Source organism: Acanthisitta chloris, unplaced genomic scaffold (assembly GCF_000695815.1).
Source record: "Acanthisitta chloris isolate BGI_N310 unplaced genomic scaffold, ASM69581v1 scaffold34882, whole genome shotgun sequence".
Classification (NCBI taxonomy): Eukaryota; Metazoa; Chordata; class Aves; order Passeriformes; family Acanthisittidae; genus Acanthisitta; species Acanthisitta chloris.
The window spans coordinates 7259-7527 of record NW_008662753.1 but is presented as its reverse complement, the minus strand read 5'-3'; positions in this window follow the sequence as shown (position 1 = coordinate 7527).

The following is a 269-nucleotide window of genomic DNA, read 5'->3' as shown; positions in this document are numbered from 1 at the left end:
TGTGCTCTAGGAGGTTGGACCAAATGACCCACTGTGTCCCTTCCAACCTCACTGATTCTGTGTCTGAACTCCCAAGTACTTACCACATGCAGTTCTACCATTTCCCTCCTTGTTTCTGGGGGAGGACAGTCACTCACTGCAGACTTAGAGAATACAGTTCAATTACAGATGTGTTCCTGGACATAGTCATAAACCTTCTACCCCAGTAAAGCTGGATTCAGGCTGCAGAGAGGCTGGGGGATTGCTGGGTCAGTCCTGTACTGCTGCCT